The sequence below is a fragment of the Podarcis erhardii genome, assembly GCF_964252035.2.
Source record: "Podarcis erhardii genome assembly, chromosome: 8".
In the NCBI taxonomy this organism is placed as follows: Eukaryota; Metazoa; Chordata; class Lepidosauria; order Squamata; family Lacertidae; genus Podarcis; species Podarcis erhardii.
In genome coordinates this window covers 48,430,258-48,456,433 of record NC_138499.1, presented here as the reverse complement: position 1 = coordinate 48,456,433, position 26,176 = coordinate 48,430,258, and the positions used below count along the sequence as shown (strand labels likewise).

General features: G+C 40.5%; 1 protein-coding gene across 9 annotated transcripts in view; it reads left to right on the top strand.

Annotated features, from left to right (window-relative positions):
* Nucleotides 1–26,176, top strand: part of DLGAP1 (DLG associated protein 1) — a 289,837-nt gene that overhangs the window by 136,209 nt on the left and 127,452 nt on the right. For 8 of the 9 annotated variants that reach the window (XM_081873841.1, XM_081873847.1, XM_081873840.1 and 5 more), the window contains one exon: nt 18,441–18,552. The gene's annotated coding sequence lies outside the window, so the exon portion shown is untranslated. Of the gene's footprint in view, nt 1–9,761; nt 9,780–18,440; nt 18,553–26,176 lie in introns of those variants that run through there. The other variant, XM_081873849.1, reaches the window with a different exon arrangement.

Below are 26,176 nucleotides of genomic sequence, written 5' to 3'. Positions count from 1 at the left end.
AGCCTGCAAATCCTCTTCTTGCCAGGGCTCACTGTTCCATCTGAGCAGATCAAGTTAACACCAGGAAAGGCAGGAGGAACAGAGCAGTTGGATATTAGGGTTGATGTTCCAAAGGCTGCCAAACATGTGCTCTCCCCAATTTGTCACTGTGAGAAACTGTGTGCATAGTTGTCTGTGACCTGTTCATATTCAATAGATTTAGACATCGCAAGCCAGGGACGGTGGTCACGCTCGTTAAATAGGAGCAGGGATGTTACTGGGGTGATACATAAAAAACTTATTTTGCATTGTCTCTATAAGTTATTTATGATGTATTCTATATTCCATTGAAGTAACCGGTACAGTGTTTCAATGTCTAGGTTGCACCCTAAGAATGTAACACTTTTGACGGGAGAGAGCTTTTTATACCAAAGAAGGCTGCGGACATGAGTGGATATGCATTGGCTTTTAAACAAATTGAAGTTTCAAGCATATAAATGTTTTAAAATCGTAACAGGTCTGGAATAAGCTCCCTGGAGCCAAAACTCCTGGATTCAATATAAATGGATACTACCTGGTTCTTTGTTTGAGATACTTTTTGTCTGAAGGCAGTTAAGTTAATTTGTCTTACAGTTCATTTATCTGCCATCATTTTTCACTTTGAACTGATGTTTTACATCAGAGAAGTGGGATTTCTTCTTGTCTATTTGGGGGCTTCCTTACAGTATACAGTGGTACCTTGGGTTAAGAACTTAATTCGTTCTGGAGGTCCGTTCTTAACCTGAAACTGTTCTTAACCTGAGGTACCACTTTAGCTAATGGGGCTTCCCACTGCCACATGATTTCTGTTGTCATCCTGAAGCAAATTTCTTAACCTGAGGTACTATTTCTGGGATAGCGGAGTCTGTAACCTGAAGCGTCTGTAACCTGAAGCGTCTGTAACCCGAGGTACCACTGTATATTCCTGAAGTTTCACTTGCACTAAATATATCTACTTTGCCAAACCTTTATTAGGCATTACAAATATAGGCCATCATAAAACATCCATATATAAAAAATTTAAATATATACAAATAAACAGCCATGTAAAAATATGTAATAACAAGGATTTTCATTGGAGTTTCTCACTAAATAGATCATATTCTTCACACTTGGCATAGAAAAGGCTTGCATCCTTCCTGTCCTGGCTTGGTTATGGAAGCAGTTCTAAGTTCAGGTCTGGAGTTGAAGGGTGAAAGTAGTCAGCAAGCAAGCAGGGCCTGTATCTAGTCCAATTTATTATTACTTTATTAGTCCAAGAGCAAGAAGCATGGACTGGAGACAAGGGCATCAGAGACTAGTCATTCAGTAATCTGGACTGGTCCAAGGGAGCAAACACCTAGCAGACGTCTGGGTCCAACAGAACCCTTCTATCCTCTATGTGCTTGACTACTCCTCTCAGATTCCATCACCTTAGGAGCAGAGAGCTTGTAAGGGATAGCCTGCTAGACTGGAGATTTGCACTCCATTTCTCTGCTAGTTTCCACTTGGTAATATCAGCTTCAACATCTCACTTAAACTGGATCCACATTAAGAGTAATAAGACTTACTTCTGATTAGACATGGTTCAGATTGTGCCATTATCTATAAAAACTGGCTGTGAGTAGGGCAGACATAAGATCTGAGTTTCCTTGGGATTAATCAGAAAATGAGTTTTTGTTATGTTCATTTGAATCTGAATTATCATAGTCATGGGGTGTGAAAGAATTCTTCCCTAGGTGAAATTGACTAGTAATTGTGATATTTATATTTAATTGTATGCATTTTTGTGTTTGTTTGTTTGTTTCGCTATGCCTGGTGTCTCTGACATTGCTATGCAGTGTACACACTCTCTAAATGTTGAGTGCTGTGCTGGGAATAGTGTGGATTGATCTATGTTGAGATGACATATAATGGTCCTGCATTATGTTGAGGGGTTCTGATGACATAGCCTTTTGGTCCATTTTCATCTTTGGATTCTGCACTCCTATTTTATATGGCAAGTGTTATTTCTATAACATGGTGAAAAGGATAATAGTTGGCTATTGCAGCTTTTTTCTAAATGTCACTGTTATTGTCAACCTTGTTCTTCCTACTGACCGAAATAATTAGTGGTGATATTTATACTTGTGAAAAACAGCTTCCCTTGTGTCTAAACAGGAGTTATTCATCAATCCATCAAAAGGATTATGTGGGAGAAAAAGATGCACACAGAAGCTGTTTTGAGTAGATTTTGACAAAGTTCAGATATCTGGGTACTTGCTTATTAAGCCCTCATGCACTCCCCAGCACTTGGTTTTTGTGTTCAGAGTATTTTTAATACTTGTAAGTACTGGTGCTTTTCAGTGCATCTCAATGTGCAGCGGATCTCAGTTGTCAGAGCAGAATCTTATTTCAGTATTCTTATTGCAATTCAAATAACTGAAAAACTAGATTAGGAGAAATGCACATGCTATGGTCCCAACAGGGATGGGGGCAATTTCATGTTTGGCGGCTATGTATCTTTGTGAATCTAGAGAGTGATTCTGTCAGGAGAAGCATTTAAGTTCAGATTTCTCCCTAACTTGCTAGACTGGATAGGGTGGAAACGCACAATCTCAGACCTGCATTCTGAAGGGTACAATCCTGGGTGGAATGTTCCATGTTCTTTTTTGAACATCACATAATTAAAACTGCCTTCGGTTAAAATGTGTGAGAAGCTTCATGCATGCATCCATATTACTCAACAACTGCAACATGGAGTGGTACTTGCATGCATATTACAGCATAGACCAGGCACCAGAACAGAGATTTTATGTCACCCAGTTTTTGCAACAGTGACCAAAGAAGCTTATTTAGCAATTAATAAGCCATCATGGCTGGAAGCCTATGTTGAGCCTGGTGCGTCACAAAATGTGCATGTCTGCCATAGATACTTTTCATTGTTGAATGCACAATCCATTTTACGTAGAAGTGTTGATGGCTGGATATCAAACTCCTGGAAGACAGCCAGTGGGCTGCATTTGACTTTGCAAGACACAAGTTCCGCAGGGTTGTTTTTATAGGTCAAAGATTATTCTGAATGGGGTGGGCTTTTAAATAGTCCTGATCTACTAGTGGAATCCCTGTGGTGATGTAATTTGAAACAACTGATCACGGCAAACTTAGCATTCACAGTTGTACAGGGAAAGATTCCCGTTTTTTATAATTCCCTGTCACTGAGATCAAATTGAAAAGTTAAAGGCTCCCTATTATTAACAGACAAAAGAGTTATTCTTTTCTGAAAGCATGCCTCTCATCAAAGGAATTAGTAGTCTGCTATAGAGCCCTCTTATTAACAAGTACGGTACTTCAGAACTTTCTGAGGTAGAAGGAATGCCTCCGAGGTGTTTTTTTGGAAAGCATTAAATGAGAATAAAAGATTTAAATACAGCATGCTGCCCAAATTGCTTGTGATGGCTGCATGAAAAATTGCCAATGCGTTATTACCGCTGAGAGCAATTCATTTAGGCTAACTTTCAAGCTTACATTCCCTGGAAGAACAGGATGAGGAATGCAGCTGCGGTGATCAGAGCTGACAGCCTTAATAAAGAGAGCTGCTGAAGCTCCAGTGTGCACTGATGGTGAACAAAATACTGCAGGTACTTCAGAAAGTAAGGAACATTTTTTAGCCAGAAATATGAGAGCAGAGGTGAAATAGTATTTTATCAGCATCAAAATTATTCAGTGGAGGGAACCTTTTTTCCTCTATGTATAAAAAAGCAAGCTCCTCTGTTCTTATTTAAGTGTTAGAAATAACAGTGTGAGAAACTACCGTGGCAAAAATTCAGAGATGAAGCAAAAATTGAAGTTAATAAAAACAAGGTGTTTTGTTTTTCTTGAAATTAAATTTTGCAAATCCTTTTAGACAGTCATGTTGGTTATACTGTTTATAAATAGAACAACTAGATACACTGAGAATATGTCAACACAAATTATGAGATGCTTTGGAACGAGGTATTGTGGGTGGATAGCTTTCTTTCGGATACAAGTTGGAAAAAATCATTCTAGCTTTTTAAGAACATGACTACTCTTGGTAGACTTCTACATAGTGTCACTAATAAAGTAAGGAATGTTAAATACATGTACTCCAGATGAGTGTCAAAATAATAATAATAATAATAATAATAATAATAGGCATTATTATAATGGTCTTATAAGGAACATGCAACTAAATAATGTTGTGGGATTGTATTTGAAAATGGTCCAGAAACTTCAGCTGGTTCATAATATAGCTTCAAGTGTATTAATAGCACTGGGTGTCATGATCATATTATGTCAGTTAGTCATCATCTTCACTATCCCCCTGTCTCTTTGTACTGGTTCTATTCTTTAAAGCACTTTTCTTTCACTTATTCCCTTCTGCTCATTCAGCAGACACTTTCAGCATTCTATGGCTCAACTGTCCTCACCCATTGACTTATATTTTAGGTTCACACAGTCTGCCCAATTACAGTTCTTTCGGCAATCTCCCCATTCCCTGAAAACCAGATGTGATGAACCAGTGGCCCTCCAGGTGTTGTTGGTCTCCAGCTCCCATCAGACCCCTCCAGCATTCCCAGTGGCCAATGATGATGGGGGCTGCAGTCAACAGGATCTAGAAGGCCACAAGTTCTCTATCACTGTTTTAAACCGAAAGGTAGTTTACAGCACAAGATGCTGCTAGGGACAATGAAATGCCAATGGCTTTCATGAGTATTTGGCAACTTTACTCCTAACTTTATTCCTAGGGAGGCATGAAAAGTTTGCCTTCTTACTAAAAGCCAAGAGAGGAAAGTGGGATATGTGTTATTAAGCGCCCTGACGCATATTCCTTCAAGGCAAGATTGCAATACAGCCCTTAGTGCAGTCCCACCCTTCAGACTAGCTGGCTTTATTCAGCTAGAATTGATAGTTTGAAAGATCCACCCAAATGGTTTATACACCTTTAGGTCTTCCTGCATATGCTAGGACTGGGGAGAGGATACACATGACCAACTTACCAAATGGTTTTATGTGGGGAAGTTTACCTGCTCTTAAATATTTGCTAACCTGTGTTAGAATGCAGCTGTACAGATGACTATGGCTGCCTTTGTCCTATTCGGTTGCTGCTGCCTAAGATTATTCATATAGATGTCCCAATTTATCAAGCAGCTCAAAACAAGGTAATTTCCATATTTTGCTTTATCAGAAAGATTTTCTCCTCAGCTGCAACATGATTTCTTTAAAAGCTTCCTGACATTGACCTATTTAAGGTTATGTTGATGAAAACTGACAGTGTGGTCCTCTCAATCACTCCATGTCACATCATATATCTGTAATTAAGAGAAATTAAGCCCTAATGAGTAATGCACAATTCTCCTTTCTGTGACTCACTGGATTGTTCTTTCTTGGCTGCAGTAGGAGTTCTCCTTTTTATTAGTTTATTGTTTAAAAACTAATAATACACCTTTCAAACCAATGGTATAGAATCATAAAATAGAGGAAAATTGGTTACCCTGTATTTCAGATTAATAATAAAAATAAGATACCTTTTCTTCTTGGACTTTTAATATCTTATTGGTTCTTCTATGTTCTACATTCCCCCCCCCAAGCATATCCATTTTTAAAATGCTATTTCATTGTCTTTTCTGCCATAACAATTTCTGGTTGTGCTACAGTTAATATATTTAGCACCAAAACTATATCACTTCCATCTGTTTTACTATTTAAATGACACAATAACATCACCTTTGGGTCCAATGAGAACATGTTCCAAGTTACATCCATTATTAAACTCAGCATTTTAGTCCTGAACTTTACAATACCATGACAAGACCACTAACGGAGATAATGATCTGCATTTTGTACCTTGCATTTCTAACATTATGTGAGATAGTTTATCATATAAGATGCTAAATACCATGGGTATATGAATTCATAGGCATTTGAAGCATTCAAAACATTTCTGCTATCTGGAATATGGTGCATTATTATCACTCAAACCATATTTGTTGTAAAAAAAATTGCTATTTCCTATAAATTTTTGCTCTTTCCTATAAATTGCTGGCATAGAATCTCAATGGCTGGCATGGAATCTCAATGAGTGGCTGTTTTTACAGTTCCTTTGTCTATTGCATGTAATAAATTATATATCTAATATAATACTCTGGCCAATAAACTACTGAGTAGAAGGTATAATAACATGGAACCTCAGAAAAGAAGTAAGTAGATAGAAGAGGGATTTAATATCCCCTTCCTGCAAATTTCTGTGCCATTCTTAGCCTGTTCTAGAGAATCCTCCACCAACTCTATGTAGAGGCTTTTCAAGGGGCTGCAACAGGAAGAGGAGTTGGGACATTTCTTTTCCACGAACTTCCTAATATTCACAGTTCTCAATATCCAAGAAAATATGTTTTTGGAGAAGGGCTATAGCTAACTGGTAGAACACAGGTTTTGTATGCAAATGGTCCACAGTTACTGGTAAGTCCCCATCATCTCCAGAAAGGACTGGAAAAGATCTCTATTGGAAACCCTGGGCAGCTGCTGCCACACAGTGGAGATAATTCTGAGCTAAATGGAATAATGGCATGACTCAGAATGAAGCTGCTTCCTGTGTTCAGTTGCACTCAGAAAACCCTGAATTTATAATTACAGTTAAATGCCGGGGGGAGCATTCCTCAGTGCATTCATTTGCTCATATATCTTTTGCACAATTATTTCTGTGGTCCATCTGGTGACTTTACTGATACCACTGTCAGCATCTAGATAACAGCTTCTAGATAACCTTTTCGAAGAACATATCTACCCATTGCATCTCTTTTAATACCACACATTGCCAATTTACTGAGTCCACTCCAGCTAAAGTTCCCTTACACTTGACTGCACAAGATGCAGTACATGCACCATTCAAAAATTGCTTGGAGATATTTTTGTCAGAGATAATATTATCAACAAGATTTTTTTATTTTAAAAACGGGGGAAAGAATCAGCCTTGCTATTTAGTCTCTTTATTGGGATATTAGTGGACTATTTAATCTATTAATAGCTAATTAGGGGAAAGCTAATAGCCTTCTGTTGCACCATAATGAGGTAAGTAATAAAATAAAATGGATGGAGGCAAATCCTGCAGATTCTTTAACAATTTAGCTCCTGGGCTTTTCATGAGAATGCACTTGATACAGACCTTAGTAATATCTTCAGATGTTACTGAGCCTCTGTTACACTTCTAACCACTAACCACCTTTTTAAAAAAAACACTTTCAATGTTTACTAGCATTCACTATTTTTATCAGATATGTAACTTTTTTCTCAATATAGATTTTCTTGACAGTTTCATAAGGTATTAGTGAGAGGCCGAGCAATCCTCAACCCAGCTGAGAACATGGCAGGAGGCAGTTCTTTTCATTACTCTTTGTTGAACCTGCTCCAGGCTGGCATAGTTAGTGGGCCCATTTGGTGACCTCTCTGAGGGGAATGGAGTGCTTAAGATCCAGGAGATCTTCACCCCGTAACAGCTCAGTTTGGGGCCCTCTGCTTCCTATTGCTGGTGGCAACATTCCCCATGGTACCATTCCATCCACCGTTCTTTCCATGGTGTAAGTGGCCAGGAGAAAGATCACGGGGATAGGACTGCAGACTGAATCTACCTACTTGATGCCTTCAGTTATTCATTTTTCTGTATAATAAGAATTATGCACAGTGCCTTTATCCTACATGTCTGTTTTAATAGCTTTATAACTATATTTCTAGGATTATTAAATCTTTTTGCTATGCTTCGGTTGATCCTGTTGACCCACTCTATTCGTATGAGCTAATACATCACCACACTCCCACTTGTGCATTCATGTTTCTTGAGACAAGGGGGCAAGGACAGGTGTGCCCATGGTGCACTTTTTGATGTATAAGGTATGTGTTCCTTGCTAGGCCTTATGTAGTCTTCGTGGTGTGCAATATTTTGCTGCAAGTTAGATAGGAATCCTATTCTGGTTGTGATGGTAGCTGGGAATGCAATGGAAGGGGCAGCTTTCTGACTCCTGGTTGACTCCAGTGAATGTTTTGCTTATATGAAGAAAAGGGAAGCAGCAGCTCCTTTTTAGTAGGTATAAAGTTATTCTATTTTCAGTTGTTAGAAGTAATCCCAGAATAAGCATCGAATTCTAACTTTCATTCTTTTCCTGCCATTCTGCTAACTTGGCCAAGTCTCCCCACCTTCACCTCTTCTGCTGTTGGAATCCCAGCAGCCAAAAGTATTGTTACATCCCCCTCCCTCCAGCATAGCATTGGATTCCACTAGTACAGGGGAATCCTGTCTTGCCTGTTGGGTGTAGTTTGAGGATAAGATCATATCCTCAAATCAATATATACAAAATCAATCAATATATACAAAATCACTAGCGGACTTTATATCAGTTACTTATAATAAAATAATATAAAATAAAAACACTTATTCTTTAGCTTTGGCTGACAGTGCAATCCTAAATATGTCTATTCCATAGTAAGCCCCATTGAATTTAAGGGGACTTTTGCCCAGGTAAGTGGCTAAAAGACTGCAGCCTTAAAAATCTAGTGGACTTAAAGTCATCTGTCCTATGCCAGCTTGCTCAATTTACTCACGATTTTCCCTTAATCAGTTAGTGATAATGAATGTCTCCTGTGAATTCATAATAAGAAATCTATCTAATAACATAATCATGATTTAAAATGCCTTATTAACTACTGCATTACTTAAGATTCAATCAGTGTTTTCCAGGATTTTTTTAAACCAATAATTATTCACCTATTTAAACACACAAAAATATTCAGTCTCTTTTCTTTAGTAAATCATAAAATAATGTTATTAATTCTATAGTTAAATGCCCATACTAGTATTTGCAGACATGCAGTATGCTGAGTTGCTGGGGAAGAGTTACTGTGCTCACTGGGCCTGAGCTGTTTTGTTTCTTTGAATAAAGAGTTAACTTTACTGACACCTTGTGAGTTATTCCTGACCCACTCTGAACTCCCTTCTTGACATGAGGGGAAAGTTCTTGGAAAGTGCAGCATAAATAGAAGAGGAAGTGGGAGGCACTTTGTCCTTAGACTGTGAGTGCAGTCTAGTTTCCCTAGTACTGGGACAAATATGCCCATGCTTGTTATTGGATAGGTTGGGGAAGGTTGTTAGAAATGTTGGGGTTGTGAGGCAAATGAATAGTACCCTATTGTTCTGACCTTCTTGCCTCATGTAAGATGACACTGTAGCCGTTGGCATGCAAAAATTTGCTTGAACCAGAAATGCTGGAGTTGGAAATTTGTGTGTGTGTGTGTGTGTGTGTGTGTGTGTGTGTGTGTGCGCACACACACACACACACACACACATATTCTCCCTCAAATAATTATAAGAGATGAATTAAGGACTCCAACCTTTTGTGGTAGAAGCCCCTGGCTTACAGAAACAAAATAAAAATCTAGTGACGTTACCAAGCAAGCCTTATTCAGTCATCTATATTTGGCTTCTTTTCTAAATTCCATTCGTTGCCATGGCAAAGTAAGCTCCAGCGATATCCCCCCCCCCCGATTCTCTGGCTGAGAAGCTTTTCTTCATGTCCTTTGTGACACACAATGGATGTACAGTATACAAATTTAGCATTAAAGGGCAAGAACACAGGAGGTGGGGGACGGTGAAGCATGGTTAACAACAGGGGCATGTTCCAAATACAGCCTTTTGAAATGCAACAAATTTAAGTGATTTTGAGCCAATGAAAACATATGGGGAAATGATGTGTTACAGCTTGTGTGGGATTGCACCACTTCAGCACACTGGTGTGGTACGTGTGTTGTTTTTTATGTCAAAAGCTCCCTGCACTTGAGCAGTTTGTGCCTTGGAGCAAATACAGCTTGTTTTGTTCATGTCCAGGGGGGATTTGCAATGGGGATGTCTTCAAATGTGCAGTCTCCCCCTAAATTCTGAGGAGTCAAGAGCTCCAGCAGACTATACCATGTGCTTTTCCCACTCTCTCATTGTTTCAGTCATATGTCCACTTTGCACATGAAATTGAGAATGCACACACATATTCTCACATGGGTATATGAGGCAGCTTAACTGTATCACAACCATGTTTTAACATGTATGTCTCAAACACAAACTTTAGGAGGTTTCTAACCTGTAGAATATGAGCACATGTTAAAAATACATTGTATGGAGGTTTACCTTCCCACCGGAGCGATACCTATTTAACTACTTGACTTTGATGTGTTTTCGAACTGCTAGGTGGGCAGGAGCTGGGACCGAGCAACGGGAGCTCACCCCGTCACGGGGATTCGAATCGCTGACCTTCTGATCTGCAAGCCCTAGGCTCTGTGGTTTAACCCACAGCGCCACCCGTGTCCCCCTTGATTTAGTAGCTGGCCTTTATTGAAAGGCGGAACTAGCATTCACATGTAATGTGTGTGGGACTTTATGTCTTTGATTTCGGCTTACTATAGTGTATGCTGATGGCAGAGCCATAGCCAGCTTTCCTTACAAGGCAAAGCTTCCACCTTTCTAATTGGTGCTTCAAAGAAATGAATGGGGAAACCATGACTTTTGTCATAGCCAGCAAAAAAAAAACTTCTGCCAGGCACCTGTGGATAATGTAATGTACAAACTGTAGGCGTCAGAAATGTATAAGCTGAATAAGAACAATTATTTTGGGGTTTGGAAACTTTTACCTACTTCTGTAATGAATGACTCCCTTAAATAAATAATGTCATTGAGGTAATGCTTCCACTTTAAGCCTCCTACAGTGCTCATGGTCATTCTGTGTAAAAAGGGAATATATTGCGGGTCGTTTAAAGTATGGTAAGGTTGATAGTCTTCTTGAAAAATCCTTCTGAAGCCAGCCTCTCTCATCAGTTCAGTTTTTCCTTGCATTCTTCTTCTTAGTCATTTCCTTCTTGTTCTTCTCTCTTCCCTGAGCCTTGAGGTTTCCATTGCTGTCTCTTTCACATTTCCTCCACCTGCCTCTGTTCAAGGGAGGCCTCTCCCTGAGCCAGGCTGTGTCTTGAAGTGCTTGTCTAATTAGCACTCCGCATGTGCCGCAGGAAGAGCACAAAAGGAAGAACTGATTAGAGGAGCACTTGGCATCTGGAGAGGACCTGATCAAGGAAGAGCCTGACCTTGCAGTGCAGGGAGGCTTGCTGCAGGCCCTTGACTCTGAAGGGAATGCCTCTGCTAAAGGGGCAGATCATAGAATACATCAGCAGTGAAAATATTCATCATAAAATCATGAGCCTTGTGATTGAATCATGGATACTGGCAAGGATGAAAGTCCTAACAGGTTTGTGATTCAGCTTATTTTCCCAGTTAACAGATGGTAGCTGCAGGATTTTAATAACACATTTTGTACTGTGAATCTTTAGTGAAGCAATTCAGCTCCTATATGAACAAATTACCACATCAAGTTATTGTCTCTTGCTAGTGAAGATGGAGTGAAATACATTTCAGCTTTAGAGGAGCGTGTTCCCATGCTTGGTGAATGATGGAGAGCTAAATAGGAATACTGCTGGAAACAAACCAACATTTGAAGTTATTTAATCTTAATTCCAAATGACAACGTGAGCCTTGAGGTTTCTTTACTGCAATCTTATGCTTGTCATCCATGAGCAATAACTTGTGATTCCTTCTGATGGCTTTGTTCAAAGGAAAGCAACACAGTCTAAATCTGAGGTGCACTTCATAATCAGTTGTTTGGAGGAGGGGTTTGGTAAAAGTTTTGTTTCTGTATTGTGACAGCAATTTTTTGCCAAGTAGATATTGTAACAATGAGTTCTCATAATTTAAAAAAATAAAAAGTCCAGTCCCCCCATAAAGCTTCCATCAAGAATTGAAGAGTTGCCACTACCTTGCATAGCTGAGTGACATATACCTAACTGATGTCAGTAATTTTCTGATGCCAGAAGATGACAAATCACTTTTCTTTAATACTCTTCTCTTGACAAGAGAATTGCTGCAGTAGATTATTCATGTAAAGAGAGATGCATGTGAGTGCTGAAGCCTCCAAATTACTAAGCCTCTCAGGTACCTTCCTTATTATTGCTATTGTTGTTGTTTAGTCGTTTGATCGTGTCCGACTCTTCGTGACCCCATGGACCAGAGCACGCCAGGCACTCCTGTCTTCCACTGCCTCCCGCAGTTTGGTCAAGCTCATGTTAGTAGCTTTGAGAACACTGTCCAACCATCTTTTCCTCTGTCGTCCCCTTCTCCTTGTGCCCTCAATCCTTCCCGACATCAGGGTCTTTCCCAGGGAGTTTTCTCTTCTCATGAGGTGGCCAAAGTATTGGAGCCTCAGCTTCATGATCTGTCCTTCCAGTGAGCACTCAGGGCTGATTTCCTTCAGAATGGATAGGTTTGATATTCTTGCAGTCCATGGGACTCTCAAGAGTCTCCTCCAGCACCATAATTCAGAAGCATCACTCTTTGGCGATCAACATTCTTTATGGTCCAGCTCTCACTTCTATACATCACCACTGGGAAAACCATAGCTTTAACTATACAGACCTTTGTCGGCAAGGTGATGTTTTTGTCCATGGAGTTTTCTTGGCAGGGATACTGGAGTGGCTTGCCGGTTCCTGCTCCAGGTGGATCACGTTTAATCAAAACTCTCCACTATGACCTATTCATCTTGGGTGGCCCTGCATAGCTCATAGCTTCTCTGAATTATTCAAGCCCCTTCGCCACAACAAGGCAGTGATCCATGAACAATGCCTCTAACATATCCAGTGGGTGGAAATGGGCCACAATTTTAATTTCCCACATGTCTCTGAGCAGTGCTATATTGGGGGCATTGTAGAAAATTTAAACGCTGGCTTGCAGACCCAGACACCTGATGTAGAGGAACCAGGGTGGGCATCAGCAGGAGTGGACCCTGCTGGGGCACTGGGACCCAACAGGTGTCCAAGGATGCTGGTTATTCATTCATTCATTGGTTCATTATTGACCTGGCCTTCATCAAAGAAGGTGATGTTATACCAAATATAACATCAAGCTATTGAAGCGAAGTATAAGGCAATTCCAATAAAAGCTTTAAAATCTATCAGTCGTCCAATTCATTGCCAACCCACATCATTCAAAGCCTGGCTAAAGAGCTAAGTTTTTAGCTAGTGCTGTAAACTAACCAGGGTTGGTGCCAGCTGGATATCAAGAGGGAGGACAATCTCAGTGGTGACTTAGAAGGCCCTTTCTTGAGTTGCAGAGATACAAACCTCGTTCAATCATGGACTAGTAAGTAGGGCATCCACAGCAGATCTTAATGCCTTAGCAGGATGATACACCCTGAAAGACTTCTGCAGGTAGCTGGCACCAGTTTTTGATGCCAAGTCTGCCTTGCTTCTCCAAGTCTAACTCCCATTTTAGTTAGCTTCTTATTTCTTAATTCCATGCCTTCTTGATGCTTTTCTTGTGACTCTGCCTGTACCATTTATTTTTCAAACAGGTACTGTATCTTCTTCCTAGATTATCTACTGCTTTCCTTCAGCTACCCTTAGTGTGTCATACCTCCTAGATCCCATTTTCCATAACCTTCCTAAATCTTAATCTCCATGCCTACCAGGCATTCTTCCCCTCATCTTGTAATCTTCACACAAACTTCATTCTGATGTCCTTCTATTGCTAATGCCTAACAAGGCAGCAAGGAGAATATTCATAAAGAGGATATTGTGGTCTTTGAGTTCAAAACATATGCTTTCAAAATCTTGACACCTGGAAATTAAAATATTGAGCACTAAAATACAGTAGATTTGTACTTCTTTGCCAATTGTCTCTTCGTTCCAGGACCTTGTTATCTCCACTCATATTTTCAAGTTGGAACTTTCCACTTAGGTAGAGGCTCCCCTTCATTTTCTGTGCCTTCTTTTCTTGTAACTGAAACTAATGAGGTAACTTCTCATTAAGGTAGGTAGAAAAGTATAAATCAACCTATATGACAAATAGAATTTGAATCTCCACTGCTATTTGGATCCCTTCCAGTCGGGATTAAGGCCTCATCATGGGCCTGAAACTGCCTTGGTCGCACTGGTTGATGATCTCCGGCGAGCTAGGGACAAAGGTGAGAGCTGTTTCCTAGTTTTGCTGGATCTCTCAGCGGCTTTTGATACCATTGACCATAACAACCTTCTGGAGCGTCAAGAGGGGTAGGAGTTGGGGGCACTGTTATACAGTGGTTTTGCTCCTTCCTCCTGGACCATGTTCAGAAAGTGGTGGTGGGGAATGAGTGTTCAGACCCCTGGGCTCTTACTTGTGGGGTGCCTCATGGTTCTGTCCTCTCCCCCATGCTTTTCAACATCTACATGCAACCGCTGGGAGAGATCATCAGGGGGTTTGGGCTGGGTGTTCATCAGTTTGTGGATGATACCCAGCTCTACCTCTCTTTCAAATCAGAAGCAGTGAAGGTGATGAAGGTCCTGTGTGAGTGTCTGGAGGCGGTTGGAGGATGGATGGCTGCTAACAGATTGAGGTTGAATCCTAACAAGACAGAAGTACTGTTTTTGCAGGACAGGAGGAGGGCAGGTGTGGAGGACTCCCTGGTCCTGAATGGCCCTGAATGGACCAGGTGCGCAGCCTGGGAGTCATTTTGGACTCACAGCTGCCCATGGAGGCGCAGGGCAGAGTGGTGCATGCTCTACTTACCTCTCGCTTGCACTACTGCAATGTGCTCTATGTGGTGCTACCTTTGAAGGTGACCTGGAAACTACAACTAATCCAAAATGCGGCTTCTAGACTGGTGACTGGGAGCAGCCTCCGAGACCACATAACACTGGTCTTGAAAGAGCTACATTGGCTCCCAGTATGTTTCTGAGCACAATTCAAAGTGTTGATGCTGAGCTTTAAAGCCCTAAACCATGGGTAGGCAAACTAAGGCCCGGGGGCCAGGTACGGCCCAATTGCCTTCTAAATCCAGCCCGCAGATGGTCCAGGAATCAGCATGTCTTTACTTGAGTAGAATGTGCCCTTTTATTTAAAATATCTGGGTTATTTGTGGAGCATTGGAATTCATTCCCCCCCCCCAAAAAAAAAGTAGTCCAGCCCCTCACAATGTCTGAGGGACAGTGGCCTGGCCCCCTGCTGAAAAAGTTTGCTGACCCCTGCCCTAAACAGCCTCAGTCCAGTATACCCGAAGGAGCGTCTCCACCCCCATCATTCTGCCTGGACACTGAGGTCCAGCGCCGAGGGCCTTCTGGTACTTCCCTCGCTACGAGAAGCCAAGTTACAGGGAACCAGGCAGAGGGCCTTCTCGGTAGTGGCACCCACCCTGTGGAACGCCCTCCCATCAGATGTCAAAGAGAAAAGCAACTTCTTGACTTTTAGAAGACATCTGAAGGCAGCCCTGTTTAGGGAAGCTTTTAATGTTTAACAGACTATTGTATCTTAATATTTTGTTGGAAGCTGCCCAGAGTGGCTGGGGAAACCCAGCCAGATAGGTGGGGTATAAATAATAATAAATTATTATTATTATTATTATTATTATTATTATTATTATTATTATCATCATCATCATCATCATCATCATCATTATCATCATCACTTTGTAGATGTGCTTTGGGGTTTGGTCGAATTGCAATAAGCTCAAATATGAAATATTCCACATATATGCAAAATATTAACTTTCCCTGATATATATGCTGATCCAAATCGAGTGATTTACATTAGGGTCCACTTTGTTCTTTTGAAAGAAGAAACTGTGTCCTCTGTCACAGTGAAGAAGCTAATAATGTGATTCATTTTTCAATGAATGTTAATGACTGCTTCATAATTTTTATTTGGAAAGGAAAGGAAACTTGGGTCAGACTTTAAGCACATTTTGAACCACTAAAGTTCTTTGTATTCTTTATTAAAACTAATAGCATTTCCCACCCATGTATAAAGCAAAGGCAGCATGGCAGCCAAGAGCACCCAAAATATCTTAAAATGGCCTTTAGAAATGAATGCAAATTATTTTGGCATTTTTTTTTCCAAAGGAAGATAGGTCACTTTTTCAGAAGCACAGCTTTTGAGAAGAGATCTACTTTGATACAAGCATGTGGTGGGACTGAAAGGAAAATTTGATTTTTTGGCATTTATTTTAAATCTGTTATCTGATTATTTTTACAGCAACCAAATTTAATCTAACCCTAGAACTTTTTCATGTATTTTTAGTGGCAAATGAGTGGAGCAACGGGAAGCAGGCCCTATTTCAGTACCTGGGACCGCATGGTTGGCAGTGCACACAGTTGAAGATGCTCAATTTATTATTTGTACTTTAAACGTATATTTTCTTTTCTACACCAAAATGGTCTTATTCTCAAGTAAAAAAAATACGACAACAGAAGCAATCCTCTTTTTATTCCTGTAGTCATTAGGTGCTATGATTTAATTTGGCTGAAAATGCAAAAGTGCACATCTATTTATTTTTTTATCGCAGTTGGAAAATGCTTTTGGAGTTGTTGTTTTTTTGCTCTAACATATTAGGAATTGAAATACTTATAAAGTGTGAAATGTGGGCAAGGGAAGAGAAGAAAAATCATAATGGTGTGTTTCTCAGCTGAAGTAATACAAATGGCTACTAAAGCCCACCTTCCATCAAAGTCCAGGATCCAAGGCTACCTAGCTGCACCAATGACTGGGTGCTGTCACCATATTGCATCTGTGCTTTGCCAGCTAGATTTCCTCCTAATCCATTTCCATGCCCAGCTTAAAAGGGCTGGTTTAGTAGTGGCACTCCAGTTATGGAACATACTTTTCATGGAGACTTGCCTGCCTCTGTCTTTGTAGTACAGTGGTACCTCGGGTTAAGTACTTAATTCGTTCCGGAGGTCCGTTCTTAACCTGAAACTGTACTTAACCTGAAGCACCACTTTAGCTAATGGGGCCTCCTGCTGCTGCTGTGCAGCCGGAGCACGATTTCTGTTCTCATCCTGAAGCAAAGTTCTTAACCTGAAGCACTATTTCTGGGTTAGCAGAGGCTGTAACCTGAAGCGTATGTAACCTGAAGCGTATTTAACCTGAAGCATATGTAACCCGAGGTACCACTGTATTTGTGGTGCCAGGTTAAGACCTTTCTGTGCACTCCATCCCTTAAAATAACTTTAGCAGCCTAGGCCTCTGTTTCTTTTATACAGTGGTACCTCGGGTTACGAACTTACTTTATTCCAGAGGTCCGTTTTTAACCCGAAACTGTTCTTAACATGAGGTGTGCTTTCGCTAATGGGGCCTCCTGCTGCCAGCGCGCTGCCGGAACACGATTTCTGTTCTCATCCTGTGGCAAAGTTTGCAACCTGAGGTACTACTTCCAGGTTAGCGGAGTTTGTAACCTGAAGTGTTTGTAACCCAAGGTGCTTGTTACCCAAGGTACCACTGTATGTGCTTTTTTTAAGGGAGTTTATTGTGTTGTGTTTATGTGCCCCCCCCTTTAATGGTTTTAGGTTTTACTTTGTATTTCAGTTATTTAAAATTATTTATTGTAACTTTTTTATCAGGTGGCATGCAAATGTCATAAATAAATTTATAATACCAAGTGATATTTATTTATTTAAAGGCATTATAATACATTTAACATTTCACAAATAAGTGTGTACAGACTCTAGACAATGCTGCATATCATTCAAAACAAAAACACAACCTAAAATTTTCATGTTCATTTTATGTGTAGACTAGATTGACCAGATTTGCTATTACCTCATCTGAAATGCAATGCACTTCCATTAGAAATAGAACAAAGACAAGGCTTCTGGTCATCTGGTTCAGCATCCTATTTTCACAGCAGCTGACCAGATGCCTGTGGGAAGCCTGCAAACAAAAGGACTCTGCCCACCTATGATGCCCTGCTGCTGGTATTCGGAGGAGTAATGGCTCTGACAATGGAGGTGGAATATAGTCTTTGTGGCTAGTAGCCATTGATAGTCATATTCCCCAGGAATCATTCAACCTCTTGTTGAAGCCTCCTAAGGGAGTGAGAGGTGAGAGGTAAGCGTGTACTTAACTCTTCTGTTGAAATGAGTTAATGTGCTCCAAATTGCCATCCTGTTGACAGTTACTTAGAACTAAACACTTGAAATCAGCAGGGCTTACTTCTGAGTAGATGTACATTATGATTGTGCTCCACATTTGTCTGAGTGGTGTCTTTTATTCCCATTCATAATCCCATTATTATCACTAAATCTAAAGAATTCCCGATCATGTTTGTATTCAAGACTTTCTGAAGGTTGAAAGGATTTGCTGAAATAATTAATTGAACTAGAATACAAAAAAGGGAGGTGCGAGGAGGTCAGGGAAACAAGTAAATGAAAGTTAAGATATGGAAAGGTTGATTTGTTTTTAATTTTTTTTTTATCCTTTTGTGTTTTGTATTTTTCTCTTCTTTTTCTTTTCTTTTTTATTATTGTAACTTTTTTGAAATCTTAATAAATATTATTTTAAAAAAGAAAAAGAAAAAAAGGAAGACTTTCTGAAGGCTGTGCTTTTTCTGCTGTTTTAGATTCATCTTGTGCTGGAGAACGTTCTTCGGTTCAAAGAATTGAGAAGATTATTTTAAACCCATTGGAACAGAAGTCAGTGTATTGACCTCTACAGATTGCTACAAATGGCAGGTTTGTGCTGTTTTGATGTTTTAAAAAAATCATTGGATTTCAGCCTGTTGCAGGTTGTTCATTTAGCTGTATGATTTAAAATGAAGAACATTTGGCTAATTAGAAGGCAGCTGTTCACTTAAGGAAATGACTCATAGAGGGATATTTATGGTACATAACTATTTTTCAAGCCTGTAGAAAGTCCAAAAGAAAAATGAAGAGTGGAGCAGATGTTTTGTTGCAGCACTCAGAATTATGTTACTGGAAAGTGAATTCTGGGTCCCACTTATTTTGACTATCTTATCTTTCAAAACATAATAAAAAGCAGGAAAATCTCAATCATTAAAATGGCGTGTTTGGGATGTCCTTCACTTTCTTCATGCTTCTGTATTTTATGTAGCTCATCATCTCATAATTTCAAGTAATAAAATTTTATTATCCATCACACTGTTAATGTTTAGAAACATTGTGGTTTTGTCTCCTTAGTGGAGACATTTCTGGTTTTAGTTCTTCTCAATTCCCTGCCCCCATGTTTCTTTAAAACATGTGGTATTAAAAAAAAATACATATTTTAAATATATACTTGCCCTGATCTAACTGGAAGCATCTCCTCTTGGAATGAGAACTCTCTATGGAAATGGATGCTATCCATGTAATGGCTGGCTGAATCTAGAACCTCAGTGGATTTGGATCCACAAATGCAGCCTGATCAAGGAGCTTTCATCACTGACTATGTCATTTCCTTGTTCTGGGATATTGGCAATTCAATCTAGGCATGTGTCCACTATGAATGGAGGGATGGTTTGAGAAGCATTCATGGGAGTTAACTCACTCTCCATTAGTTCAAGTCATTGAATTCATCCCCTAGGTTTTCTTTAACCATAGCCATTGAATGCTCATGCAGTGAAATGACTAAGATAATAAGCAATGAGCTGGGATGTTACCTGATTAAGATTGGAACAGTGATATGAATTCATTGGGAGGCCTTACGTTGTTTCATACGTTACCTCAATAGTGTGGGGGTTACTGTGACCTGGCTTCTCCATTCACCCCAGCCCCACTGCTGTTCTTGTAACAGCTGAGGGATAAGAGTATGTGTGTGTGTGGTTGTCATAGTTACTTGCCATGTGCGTGTCACCAGTTTCAGGGTTGTTCTGAAAACAAGCAGGATGATGACTGCTGCTATTAGGTACCAACTCTCCAATGATTATGGGTAAATGCTTGTTAATAAAATAGTGCAATGGTAAGCCGGTAAGAGGGTAGTATAGAAAATATTGTGTTGCTTTTCCTGGATTCCTGAGCACTGAGCTTTATATACTTGAAACTATGAGACAATAGAACCAAGGGCGAAGATGGAAATTTAATTACTTTTGTTGTCTTTTTCTGACTCACTTCTGCAAATCCATATGTTGTAAATAGTGGCTGCTAATTTAAGACTTGTAAGACCATTGAAGTGCTATCTTCTGCAAAGTAGCACTCTAGACTATTAGACTACTGAGCAGTTCCATTTAATTTTGTCATATTCTTATGTAAGGATAATGCTTTTATATGTTTTTGAAATTGTGAACAATTCTATTTATATGTAAGCTTTAAAAATGTAGAAGCATACAGAAAGCACCCCATACAATTTCCTTTTTATCTGACGTATCCCACTTGTCCTATTCAAGGAAACAGAGTAAATGTAATGATGGAGAGAATCAGAAAAGAGTAACATGAAATGGAAGGGGTGGAACCCCCCACCCCAGAAAAAGCTCACATCCTGCCAGTGAAGTATCACAGAACTGTAACTTGCTGTTTAAGACAGTATAGAAGCTCCAACACTTTGCAGTATAGAAGCTCCAACACTTTGACCCTGTCTTGAGACAGGCCTTCTCCAGGGGGCTGTGAGGGTAATATACCCAGTGCCTAAGCCAAATCCAATCTACATCTGGAATCAATAAAGTTGTGGCCAGTTTCAAAACCCCAGAAGTTTGTCTTGTCCAGTTTGTTCCCTTCTTGGCTCAGGCCTCGCTCCCTGCAGGGATAGGTCACTGAGAGTAGGTCCACAATGGGCACCATAACTTTCAGCCTAATGTTGGTAAAGGCCTGTGAGACCTATTCCTTGAGATTGTTTCTCTGCACCTGACTGCCTGAAGTTTCCACTGTCAGCTGAGGGATTTCTCTTTCCTGCTCCCTATCCAGATGGGCTAGTGGCACAGTATAAGCTTACTTCCATTCCAGGCTGTCCTTGGCCAAGGGGAGGGAACTAGGCCATATCCTATTGTCTCGTGTCCCTGCCTACATTCAGCTTAGAGCTCCAAAGTGGTAAGCAAGAAGGACCAGGGCAATATGCAGGTCATTGCATATTGACCTTGTGAGACCTGCCCATTTGCTCACCTTGCACTGGCATGTTATGCAGTGAATGGCCAGGGACAAGAGGGTGAGTGCTTCCAGATCACGGTATAATGACTTGGCAGAGCCAAAATTCACAACATAAGCAAATGGTTCTATTACCGAGGTTTCAGTATCATAATGTGAAGAGGTGTTGCCACATCACAATGCCACTAGGTTCCATAATTTCTCAATCTGCCCAAGTTAGGAGACAGGTTGTGAAGTCTTTCTTTCCAACCTAATTGGTTGGCTTACTGTTATGCTCAGATCCAAAAGTGATTATTTTCTTGCTATGAGTTTATGAGTATTAGCGTAACTTTTGTATTCCTGTTAGGGATGCTGCAAGAATTTGAATAACAAAAGTGAGCACCTCTGATTGAAAGCTTGTGAGCAGGGTAGAGGTGCAAACAGGGTTGTGCTCACTTCCAACCTTTCGAGCACTGTCACCACTTCCTCCTTTCCTGTCCCCAGGGACCCTGGGGCAAAGCAGAGGAAGGTGGTGCCAGAAGTCACTTCACTGTACTGCCAGAGATAGGATGCCAACCAGAGTGGCTGGGGCAGTCCAGTCAGATGGGCAGGGTACAAATAAAATAACAACAACAATAGCCAGTGCTCGCACCCTCATTGGAAACTGACACAATTTACATGATTTATTTTGCCAGGGAAAATGGCTCATCATGGGCTGGATAGCATCCTCTGCCTTCCGTTTTCATTCTCTCATCCAAGTGCATTTAGGATCTTTAGGGGGAGAAGAAAGGGGAGATGGTAATGACAGTGAAAGTTTTTGAGCATCATTGAACTTTCTGTGTGTTCAGATTGAACACTCACAAAAAGCTTTGGGTGCAAGCTGCAGGATGCTCATACATCCCTTGTTCATGTTTGTGTCTGTCCATCTGATTTTTAGGCTTCCTGAACGCATCCAGGATGTTCTCTCCCTCTTTTAGTAGAAGAAAATGCTACTTCATAAGCTGTATTAAAGCATGAGCTGTATGTTGCTGTGAATTATTCTGCATAAATTAATTCATTCATTAGCCTTGAAACATGTATGGCTTTTGTGTGAAGGGGTGCCTTTCTTCACGACAGAGGGTTAGGCCTTTAAGGACTCTAGTCCTGGAAACAGGGAAAGAGCCTAGGTGATGTGGACTGGAGACAGACTTGCAACAAGAACTCGTTCACTTCCAGTCCTCGTTAGAGCAAGCCGCTCACTCAGAACTCTCCATGGTGCTGCAACAACTGAGCTGCCTTGCTGCAGGCTCCTCCGTGTAATAAGCGTAAAAGATAAGAGCAAGGGGTAAGGAGCCATTTGCAACCCAATGGTTGTGTTCCGTTGTGAAGAACCTCCCTGAGGCCATAGGACAGTAATGTGTGTGGCCAGGGGCAAAAGTGAATGGAGGCAATGGGTGCATCTATTTTCTGGGTACAGTAGGTTATTATTCCAGCCATGCAAAAGACAAAGGTTTTTACACCTCTTTCTATCCAGTTAAGCAAGAGGCATCATCAGAGTCCAGGGACATGTTCCAGTTAAGCTAGAGCACATGAAGATGAGTGTAGAGCAGCACCAATGAGAGAGTGTGTGGCGTGCCTTGGTACAGACCTTGGGCCCTCCGACCCTGATAGCATAGATTGTGTACTTAGGTCCATAGAGGCTAAAACATATCCAGTGCTCTGGTTATCTCAAATTGATTACCTTCCCCTGCCCCCCTCCCACAGAAGCATAGAAGTATATTCACTGAGTTAGCAAAATAGAGTGCTTTATAGCAGAGATCACAAATCACTCTAAATTATTAATGAAAATATATTGGATTTTGCACTGTGGCACCTCCAAGTCAGAGCCTGACAGTGTAAGTGTTTTGTCATTATGTAACCATTTGTTTAAAGTAAAATTCATCTTCTGATTCCCTCAGTACTATCTTCTGTGGGAGGCATGATGCTCACTATCCAAGTATGCAGTTGACGTTATAGCTGCTATTTCTGTTGGCAACAGAATTTGTGCCTGGCCCGGCAAAATCAGAAAGGAGAAAAACATTGATGTAGGCTTCAAAAGGAAATATTTGGAAGACTGGAACTATTGATCTTGATTTTACAGATCATGTAAAATATGTTCACTGTTATTTACGGTGCTAATTTTGAATCTGTGCAAAAACACAGATAACTGGATATAGCATGACCTTATTAGGATTTGATTGAGAAAGTCAGAAGGTGGTTAACTGATGGCAACAGTTAACTATAAATGCTCTGGAATATGCTGCACATAAATTAAAAAGTGTAAATGAATCAGATAATACCTCTTTTTCAGGGGTTTCCTATTTGGACAAATAATTAGAAGCAGAACTTCAGAGTGAGGGAGAATACATTTTTATCAAAAAATTGAAACATAAGAATATGCAATACATGCTAGTCTTCCAATTTCATTTATGAAATGAGGGCAGGGGGAGGGAATCACATTTTGGTGTATATAAACATAATGAATAATGTGATTCTGGTGTGCAGCATTAGTGTGGCCAGCTTACAAGGGCAACTCTGCTTTCTGATAATCCTGTGGAATTCAATCTAATCTGCTGTTCATGGAACTTTCAGTGAAAAAAATCTAGTCAGTATATGTACCGTACTTTTCCCTTGATAAGATGCCCCCTAATTTTGAGGACTCAATATTAAGAAAATGGGGGGAGATTGTCCAGAATGGGAGGAATGAAAAAAAAAGCTCACCCAAATTTCAAATGCTTGCGATCCAACACAATGCAGAAGCCTCCTATCCTATTTCTGATCAACACTAGCCGCCGCCAATCACACACCCAATTGCTACAGCAGAGCCCAATCACAAGCAGACATTCTCACAGCAGCAACCAATAGCAAAAGGACATTGCCGCAGCAGCCTATCACCTGCAATAACATTAGTGACAATCTGCTACTCAAGACAGAAATCATTTCCACCGTTGTCGTCGTTCCCCCCCCCCCCCCCGCACTACCCATGTATAAGACGACTCCAATTTTTAAGTGTTGTTTTCAGGTAAAAAAAACACCATCTTATACACGGAAAAGTACAGTACAGTGGTACCTCGGGTTACAGATGCTTCAAGTTACAGATGCTTCAGGTTACAGACTCTGCTAACCCAGAAATAGTACCTTGGGTTAAGAACTTTGCTTCAGGATGAGAACAGAAATCGTGTGGCTGCAGCAAGAGGCCCCATTAACTAAAGTGATACCTCAGGTTAAGAACAGTTTCAGGTTAAGAATGCACCTCCAGAACGAATTAAGTTCTTAACCCGAGGTACCACTGTATGTCCCTGTATGCAGGGAAATAATGAATGAACAGAATGCCTTGTCTGGAAATCTGGTTACATGAATTGGCATAAGACCAAGTCTCTCCAAGCATATGAGTTCTATGTATACTTTTTAACATCGTTTTTATTTTCAACATTTCAGAGATGAATTCTCTATTTTTTACATACCCAGGTGTTCTATTTCACACCAAATTGTATCATCTTATTTAACTGGAATAACATCAACAGAATTTGATGTCTTAGGCAATGTCTGCAAACCAAACTTTTCCTCCGTTGTATTAAAATCACTCTCAGCTTTGCATGCATGAGTGATTTCTTTTTATCCTTTTCTTTTTTCAATTTATTGTCATAAAACTACTCACGCCCCACTCCCAGTATCCTATGAACATGTGAAACTGAGTCAGAGGATTGGACCTGCTAACCAAATATTTTTAAGGCAGCAGCTGTCAAGGTCTGAAGCAGAAGTCTCTCCCAGCCTTGCTTCACATCCTTGTCTAAGGGAATATATTTGGAGTCTGAAAGTATTGATTAAATCAGGCATTAGAGGGCAATATAGTCACACAAGTGAAAGCTGCCTTTCTGAACATCTCCCACTGTGGCACATGCCACATTGCTATAGCACACCCACAGTCCAAAGTGTAATGGCTGCTCTGACTAATTGCAGTAGTTTTTAATAAACTTGGCATAGTCACAAACAACTGAGAAGGCTCCTTTGTTAAGACCCTAGCAGCACTGTTCAAAGAAGCTTTTCTGGCTTGTGGGAAAAATGTAGATTATATTTGTGGCTTTATAGAATGCACCCTAAATTTATAATTCACAATTTCTTGCCTGAAATAGAATTTGAATAATATTTTGAGGAAAGGGTATCATTTATAAGTGAGTTGCTGTGCACTGAGACAGATCTATTCTGACCTCAGCCATCTTCATCTTATAAACTTCTTCTTTATGTGTTCAGGCAAACATTTGGACCTGGGCAAAATAACATTTGGAAAATTCTAGCGCTGAAGCCCACAAATTGGTACATTGAGCCACATTGCCTTTAGGGCAATTTTGTGTCTCGATAATATCTTTAGGTTAAGGCAAAATTATGATGATGATGATGATGAAATGACTGGAAAGGCCTAGTGCTGTGATGTTTTGTTTTGTTTTGTTTCTGCTTCTGCTGCTTCTTGTTCTCTATTTTTTAAATAGATCTTTTTATATGATTTTAATTCTATTAGCTTTAATTACTTTTTAATTATTATCTTTGCTATCTTTTTAGCTTTTCCAATTTATCTGTAACCTGCCTTGAGTCCCTGTCTGGGGAAAAGGTGGGATGTAAATAAATATAAATATAATCATCAGCATTGGCTTGCTTTGATTCTCTCCCTCTGCTACAACCTGATGTGATGGCTGTTGCTAGGTATCAGCTGATGGAGAGAGGACTCTGATGGAACTGCCATCTTGCTACAGCTGATGGAGGCTCCACTTCCCTCAGGGCCGTCTTACCCATAAGCGCTAGGGGTGCGGGGCACCCGGGTGCTGGGCTCTCAGGGGCACCAGGCCGAGAGTTCAGGGCCTGAGAGTTGAGTCCGGGGAAGAGCCCACCCATCGGTCGGAGCGCCGCGGTGGGCTCTTCTGCTGCGGAAGGCTCTGCGCAGTGAGTTCAGGGGCGACCAAGCTAGCTGAGGCGGCTGGCCAGCCCCACCCTCCTGCGCGCCTGGGACTGGACAACTGGGGGGGGGCACTGGGTGGATCTTTGCACCCTAGTGCTGCATATGCTTAAGACAGCCCTGACTTACCTTATGTTGACCAACCTGTGCCTGCTCTTTCTGTATTCCTTCATACCTTTGTCTATCCTTTTTTTTAAAAAAAAATTAAATTACTAATTTATTGAAATAGGCTGTCCATCCCATCAATTAAATACATTTTGATCAGTTCACTGGAGAACTGAAAGAAAGAGTCGCCTTGTGGATGATTGGGTGGTTATGAAGGAATAATCTACCTAGTGGTGA